General features: G+C 39.1%; 1 protein-coding gene across 1 annotated transcript in view; it reads right to left on the bottom strand.

The window, feature by feature from the left end:
* cxxiih21orf91 (chromosome XXII C21orf91 homolog) overlaps nucleotides 1-895 on the bottom strand; it is a 17,751-nt gene extending 16,856 nt beyond the window's left edge. Inside the window, exon 1 of the mRNA XM_027273624.1 lies at nucleotides 737-895. The gene's annotated coding sequence lies outside the window, so the exon portion shown is untranslated. The remainder of the gene's footprint in view (nucleotides 1-736) is intronic.
* Between the last annotated feature and the right edge of the window lie 6,875 nt (nucleotides 896-7,770).

The raw sequence follows: 7,770 nt of genomic DNA, 5'->3' as shown, positions 1-7,770 counted from the left end.
CCTGAGGGAAATTTGGGCATCTAGTAGCAGCAGGAGACACAGTAAATATACATTAAAACTACACCTAAAAGATGAACCTGTGCATAGAAACTAATAGAAAAAATAGAAATATTTCCTTTATATAAGTAAGAATAGAAGAACAGAAAATAAAGATTAAAACTTATATACAACTGAAATAGTATTAGTATCTGTGCAGAAAACAGTCCAACTGAGTGTGAAGGTGCAGCAAGACAAACAAACACAATCACACCCTCCTCCTGTGACATGGCACCAACAATAATAACAATAATAACAACAAGGTTAAAGCTGCTACAGGTTAAAACATCTCTGGGTCACAGTGGGAGCTTTTTTTACAACATGAAAGCGAAAGAAACATGAACACCTGGAAGTGTTGAGCTGTCTTAAAGGTTATAAACCAACATTTAAGTTCAACAATGTGTGAGGAATAGCCACAGATAGCAACAACATTTGAACTTTTCCCTCCTTTGAATTCACGTTTATAGCGTTGTCCTTAAAAATCCTTAACACCTGCGTTATATATTATTAGTTCGGCTATAGATAGTTAGTGTCTGTATATATTTATATATATAAACACACACATTAAACAAACGGCTTGCTAACAAGAAGTTAGCTCCTGGCTGAATCGTGACCGTTATTTTGGCGACCGTTAAAACCGTTAAAAAAAAAAGGTGTCGCCGTTTTAGGTTCAGACACGACTTTAACTGTTTAAACTCACCTTTATGTTAAAGAGTGGTCTTCGGGCTTCAGTTGTAGGTATTCCTTTTCTTTCTTTCTTTTTTATTTTAGTGTGTGTGTGTGTGTGTGCGGGCAGCTCGGAGAGCACACAAACATCCGCGGCGCGTCACGGCAAATCCGGAGCAGAGACGGTAACCGTTCACCCCCCTCTCAACGGAGCGAACCATTACTTCACCCGAGAGGGGTGGCGGCGATAATCAATAGTTTGATTATTGACTTTCCGTCCTTATAGTTAACGCAAAAAAACACATGCTGGCTATTTTAAATTTAAATAAATATAATCCAACCGTATATATGCGTTGTTTTTACTACAGAAGCGGATTCAGATAGAAATAGCAGTACTCACACCCCTCTGGTCAAATCAAGGTAAGTCGTCCTAACGTCATCAAAACATTTCCATATAAGAGAGGAATCATTTGAGGTTTCTGGGGTGTAACTTAATAGTCAATAGGGTGTAATTCAGCTGCATAATACTGACAGTAAACCGTCTTCTCATTGTTGGTTACATGTGAGGTGTTTATTTCAAACGACTGTTTTCATTTTTTTTTTTTTTTTGCCTTTCACATGAAGTCACACGTGGGGAATTTCCCGCGAAGCATCCAGGCTAGAGAGGACCCGCCACAGAGTGACATTAAACTGCCATTATTATTATTATATGGGTTTAACAGACATCCCTTCAGATTTCTCTGGAAAATTATAGGTTCAGATTACTTTATATACCTCACTGTGTGTACTGTAAATACTGTTAATTCTGTCCATATAGCCATACATATACTTATATTTATACTGATAATTCTGTTTACATTACACTGTGCCATATTGCCACACAAATGGCTTGAGATTTGTATATTTTAGTTATTATATTTTTCACATCTTTTACTTATATTTTATATGTCATGTTTATGCTGTTTGCACGGGATAAGAGGGAAACAAAATTTCAATACTCTATATGTCCTGTACATAAAGCAGCATTGACAGTAAAGTTGACTTGATACTTTTATCTGTGCTGGGGTGGAGTGGCATCCCATCGCTCAAATAAAATTGAATTCATAGAACAAAAAAACCCAAAACAAACATATATTATCAAACTAGCACTATCCCAGGCTATATATGACCTTAACATGCAGGAATTTTAATGTTAAAAGACCTTTCTTTATTGATTACAAACAATAACAAGACTATGGGGGGGCTCCTTCACCAACAGACCGGAAGGTGGCTGATTTAAGTCCAGCATGGACCAAAAGTGTGCAGGGTGGACTGATAGCTGGAGAGGTGCCAGATCACATCCTGGGCACTGCCCAGGTGTGCCTGAGCAAGGTACAGACTCTTTAACACCAGCATGACTTCATGACTTTTTTTCTATATATTTCTTATTTCTGATTAATTTCCCAGGTGCAGAATCACTAAAGTCTATCTTATGTTATCTTATGTTATCTTACGTTATCTTATGTTATCTTATGTTATCTTATCTTAAAACTACCACAGACAGTGACACCACTATAACTGTTTATTGTGATATAGCCCTGGTTGCATAGGAACCCATTGCATTTCCTGGAAATTGTAATTTTAGTCTGGTTTTACTAGTTTTACTAAGAAGGTAAGGTAGGTAAGATTTCAAGTCAAGTCGGGTCAAGTTTTATTTGTAGAGCCCAAAATCACAAATCACAGTTTGCCTCAGCACCCTCTGTCCTTAGGCTGTTGATTCAGAAGAAGAAAAACTCATCCAATAGGGAAAAACGGAAGAACCACAGACAATGGATCCGTTTCTCAGGGCACGTACAGAACAAAAATCACATTATATACAAATTTGCAGCTCATCCCTCCATGACAGCACAGCATATGTGACCTTGTCAGAGGTTGTCATCCATCCACTGAGAATTTATTCTAACTCTGCTGCTCGGCGCACATGGCACTACATACTAAAAAGGTTCAAATTCTTTATTTTCTAAATGTAATTTTCAGCTTCTTTGTATCAGAAAGAACAAACTTACCTTTGTATATTTGCCTCTGTATAACCATAGACTGCACTGATCATATACTCCATTCAGGTTATCAGTCAGTATTTTACTGAAAGGCTAATGCATTTCTTTCATCCATGGAGCACTCTCTGCATCACCCCGAGGGAACTGTCATGAAACTGTAGAGTCATAGCCTCTGTAATGGCAGTCTGCTGTCGACTGGTGTTTCACTTTGCAGTTTATCTAATCAGTTTATTCCGCACGTGTCATGTGCTGCTGTATTTCAGGGCTATCTAACAGATGGCAATGTCAAATAAGGCCACTCTGCATCTTAATGTCTCCTAGACTTGCCAACATTATGCAATCAGCACACCACACACACCTCTCTCTGCCTGGGCATACAAGAACAATGACTCCTCTATAAGATCTGAACATCATTAGATAAAATGTATTAAAATAATTCAGATTATCAGTGAAAAACTGCTTGTGTAAATAAAGATAATAGGCCTACAATGATGGGAGTCATATTTTCTTGGACTTTGCTGCAATGTTATCCAGTAAAGCTTTTCAGTCAGCTCTTACAAAGAGTTTGCGCCATCTCCTGACCAAAAAGCAGTAGTGCGACTGACACCAAAACTTTCCTCTCTCACGTGTTCACGATGCATGAAGGTAAAGACCTGTTACAATGAAAAAAAAGCTTCTTATTTAAAGGAAAGGCTTGCCCAAAAGGGTCATGAACAAGCTCCCTCTTTCTCTTCAACAAGTTATCAACAATACCACCATCTACAAAGACACAATGTAGCTGTATCCCACAGGTTGCACACACTAACCCCTACATGTCCTCGAGCAGAGAGTGGGAATACAGGCAAAATGCTGTATCTGTTTAGTTGAGGTTGAGTTTGTGTGGCCCATCTGGAGCAGTCATCTTCATCGTGTATCTAAATCACACAAATACACAGGGGGCTTAAGCTGCTTTCATTTGTTATCCTATAAAATTCACACATCTAATAAACAGACAGAGGAGAACAACTCACTCAACATCTGAGCACTTGAACTCGGTTGCAAGCGCACTACCATTCAAACAAGTAGGGGACATCAAAAGTCACGTAGTGCTCTTACACGTCAGGCTTCATCATGAACACATCAAATCAAATCAAAGGGTGCCAACACTGATGTCATCGGTACAGATCCTGACACATCCTCCCAGGAGTGACATATGTTGACACAGTGCATGGCCGTATGTCGGTTACTGTGTGGTGACATGTTCTCCGCTTCACACATGTTTTCCCCCCTTCAGTTTGGACTTTAACCTTAGCACCTTTAGTGATTATGTTCTCAAACTTAACCTTTCCAGGGAACTACATTTCCCCCTAAATGTACTTCGATTAGATAAACAATTCAGGTCAGCCAGTAAGAAGTGCCAAAAATTGCTGGACATCTGGTGAATTCTAGATAATGTCTACTTAATGATCTTCAACTTGTCTGGCTCTTGTTTGGCTTGAATGACATTACATTTCACTTGTGTATTCATCCCCTTTCTTAGTAAGAAATAAATCAATGCTGAGTGCGCCCACATCCATGTTTGCATCCTGACTCTACAGCCACATGTTGCAGCTTGCCTGGCGTCTTAAGAGACACGGTCTCAGAGATCTTGTTCAGCGAGTTCTGTGAGGTTAAAATAAGGGGAGAGGAGGAAATAAAGAAGAGAGAGTGGGGAGAAAAACAGCCCACAGCACTCTGTTTGAGCTCTATTCTCCCAGCAACCAGTCAGACTGTAAGAACAGATGTTACCCTTGGCTGCTACTTTAATCTTCTGCTAATCTGCAACTGAAGCTGATACGAGGAAAAATAATAAATCAGTGCTTTCTCTGAAAGATATACTTCACTTTATGACCCCTGTGCAAAGATTACAGTCATCAACCCACCTCGCTCATTTATCACTGGATCTAGAAAAAGGGCATTGCCTCACTCCAGCAAAAGTTCGGTGTAGCTCATGAAGGCTTTGTTGTTGCTCCGTCAGAGCACTGAGGTGTGACTCAGCTAAAAGTCCCTATCATAGTCAAACAAAGAAGCAACCAGACACCTCGTCTGACAAGAGGGAAGACTTGCAATCCTCAAGGCACTCCGAGTGAATCTTTAAGAAACTGTGAAAAAATAGGAATTCATATTGCAGCAGCGGAGAGCAGTATTCAAGTCAATCTGCAATTACATTTTATTTCATCTGTAGATGTTTTTTCATGCAAGCATGGTCAGAAACAAGTAACTATAGCTGTCGAATAAATGCAGTGGAGTAAAAACTGCAATATTTCTAAAAGAAAATATGAAGTTAAGTTGCATAAAACGAGAATATGCAAGTATAGTACCCTCAGAATTGTACTTTTGTGCAGGACTTGAGTGTATTTTCTGCCACTGTGTGTACATTCTGCCTGAATACAGCACTGTGGCCACTAAGCTGTGAGCTGTACAGCAGAGCTGGCAGACAATTGGACAGCAGGTTATACCACATCCTGTCACTAAAAAAACACACACACACACAATCCAGAGCTTAATTTGTAATGCTGGGGAGATATCACCCGTTGGGCTTGCTCCTCGGTATAATAGCGTCTGAGCCTCAGGCTGGTTTCCTTCACCCAATGACTAATATGATGGAAGGGACTGACTCCATCCATTCTTCGTCAAAGTTTGATGAATAGGTTCAACTTTAAACTGAATAGGTCTGAACAACAGCTCAAGGAAATGACTCATGTATACATATGTGGTAGCCTATGTTAAAATATCACGAATATGCTTCCAAGCATCTAGTTTAACAATGAAGATTTGTTTATAAGACGATTTCTTCTGAATTTCTTAAGACTCTAACTGGATTGACAGATGAAAATGAAATAACTGACAATGTTTAAAAAAGACTATAAGGTCAAAATATATTACCCGAAAGTCTCAAAGTAATAATTTGAAAGGAATATGCATGTTTAAGAAAAAAAAGGTTCAGGACAAATCAAGTCAGATTTTTATTTAAGTAGCCCAAAATCACATTTTGTCTCAAGGGGGTTACAATCTGCACAAAATGCAACACCCCCTGTCTTTAAATCTTCGACTTGGGTAAGAAAAACCTCCCAAAAACTCTTAATTGGGCAAAAAAATGGAAGAAACCTTAAGTTGAACCACAGAGGAGTGAAGAATGTAGATCCAGGAGGACACCAAACAGGTCAAGACTCTTCACTTGTCACAACAGCAAATATATAAAAAAGTCACAAAGTCATGCTGGTGTTAAAGAGTCTGGCAGCTGTTGGTGTGAAGGACCTGTGGTACATGGTGGGAGTAGCAGTCTGTTGCTGAAGGAGCTGTTTAAGGCCTCATCCTCTCCCCCTCTTCTTCCTCTAAGGAGTCGAGGGCGACAGTCCAGCACAGAGCCGGTCCTCTTTTTCAGTTTAAGTCTTTTTTTTTGTCTCTTTCCGTACTTTAAAGTTAAAAAGGTGATGATTATGATAGGATGGCAGTAGTATCGTAGTATATTTATTGTCTGATGTTACTTTTGATGTCAAATAGGCTTTTTTGGTCTGTTAAAATAACATTTATGTTAAAGTTGCATTGTTTTCTACTGTAGTGATTGGAATAACTGTTTTATTCTGTTATCCCAGAGTGTTTGTGTGTGAGATATTACATTTCAACATGTTTTGAAACCATAAAAATGTTTGCAGAATATGAAATATACTTTGTAATAGCCTTACTTATTTACTTTATAGGAAGTACCTGCCTTGTTGCAGTCAATACAAGAGAGATCCGTGACACGCTACACTGGAATTCATTGTATAAAACAAACCTAACCTACCAGTCAATCAAACATAACGGCAGTCTTGAAATGAAATAGAAGCTGAGATTAGGATACAGTGCAACCATTATCTTCCTCATAGCTGGAGCCATCAGCTATGAGGCAGCATATTGTCATTTTCTGGCTCGAGCTATAAAAACAGGACAATTACAAGTGCCAGCCGCCTGTACTCAGTTTCTCCGGTTACGAAAAGCTGAGCCCTCGAGGCGTCAGGGATGGCATGTTGGTTTTAGTGAGTGATGAAAAGTTAAAGTGGTCTAAGGAATTAGCCAACAGGCTGGGGATTGCAAGTATAGAACATCAGCGCCCCTTCTCACTCATTCATCATCCCACAGCATGTGATCCCCCTCAGGGGCAGTTCCCATGGTCTGTGCCAACCTGAGCATGCTCTGTGGGGTCTGGAGCAGAGACATAATAATAATAATACCTGTACATGTGAGGCTGCAGATGCAGACATGCCAGCTTTGCCCAACATCAAGGCTGGTAATACCTGTGCACATGCAGATGGAGCGATAGGAAGAAAGTAAGTCTCTATGGAGCAAAACAAACCTGCAGTAACATGAAGAATAAAAAAAATACTTATTTTGGAAGCAGCGTAGGTTCAATTATTGTTTTCATTCCCAGGGTTGCATTTAAAAATTAAAATGCCTTCATGTTAATAAAGGGTTTGTTCCCATTTCCAGGATTTTGGCATGAGCATGCTGTCAGTAAGAAGAAAATATAGATCTCAATTAAGTACTGATAGTACAGTCAATAAGTTTTTCTGCGTTGTTTTCTCATGATAAGAAGATTTTCTCATGATAATTTGATTTCTCGAGTTATTTATGTCCTGATGTCGAAATACAGTGTTGCCCATAAAGAGAGCGAGATAACTGGATCATTTCCTCGACATCTCAGTTGCAACATTCTCTTGCTCCTCTGACATTTCTACAGTAAATGAAGTTTCCTGCAATTTTTTTAATATTCAAGACCTCCTATCCTTTTGGTTTCCACGAGATCTCATATTAATTATGTTGTTACCTCAGCAAAAACAAAGCTTCCTTCTCTTGCGGTCTCCAGAAAATGATCCCGTGAGAAGGATATGATCGACATAATGATATAAATAACTCGAGAGCTTGAAAAAATAAAACAAAATAACTGTGGTCAAATGTATGACTGCTTAGGGCTTCCGTGACTGACATCAACTAATATAATAAAACACTTTTTCCTGATTAAGCAATAAGCAAC

Source organism: Larimichthys crocea, chromosome XXII (genome assembly GCF_000972845.2).
Source record: "Larimichthys crocea isolate SSNF chromosome XXII, L_crocea_2.0, whole genome shotgun sequence".
Classification (NCBI taxonomy): Eukaryota; Metazoa; Chordata; class Actinopteri; family Sciaenidae; genus Larimichthys; species Larimichthys crocea.
Note: the sequence above shows the minus strand (reverse complement) of the source record. Positions and strands in the feature narration are given on the sequence as shown.